This window comes from Penaeus monodon, chromosome 24, assembly GCF_015228065.2.
Source record: "Penaeus monodon isolate SGIC_2016 chromosome 24, NSTDA_Pmon_1, whole genome shotgun sequence".
NCBI lineage: Eukaryota > Metazoa > Arthropoda > Malacostraca > Decapoda > Penaeidae > Penaeus > Penaeus monodon.
Genome location: NC_051409.1, coordinates 16,825,600 through 16,826,082, shown reverse-complemented (window position 1 = coordinate 16,826,082; position 483 = coordinate 16,825,600).

Here is a 483-nt window from a genome sequence, read left to right as displayed (position 1 = left end):
GATCGGGTTTGCCCCCTTTGGTGATTTTAACAACCCAAAAACAAACAAAACACACATATAGAATTTTAAAAACCCCCTTTTTCCTTCCCTATCAAGAGGGGCGACCTCTCCCAAACACACATTTACAAAACACAAAGCAACACATTAACCTCGCACCCAAATCCCCCTTTAAATCTTGAACGCTTTGTAAGACCCCGGTAAAAATGCTCATGAAATGAATACTTAATTTCCCCAAAAATTCCCCAAAAACCTTTCCCAATCACTTCAGATGCATTATTTATCACCTCTTCTGTTTTCCTATAGTTTGGGACACCAGTTTGCCTCGTTTTTTCGTACAAATACTGTTGTCGTTAGGAATCCACGTTTAATTTTCATCACTTATAAAAAAACCTTACTGTGATGATGAAGTCATATTGATAATGAAAAATAATACTTGACATTTTAATGATTAATGTAGTTATTGAACAATAGAAAAATTAAATG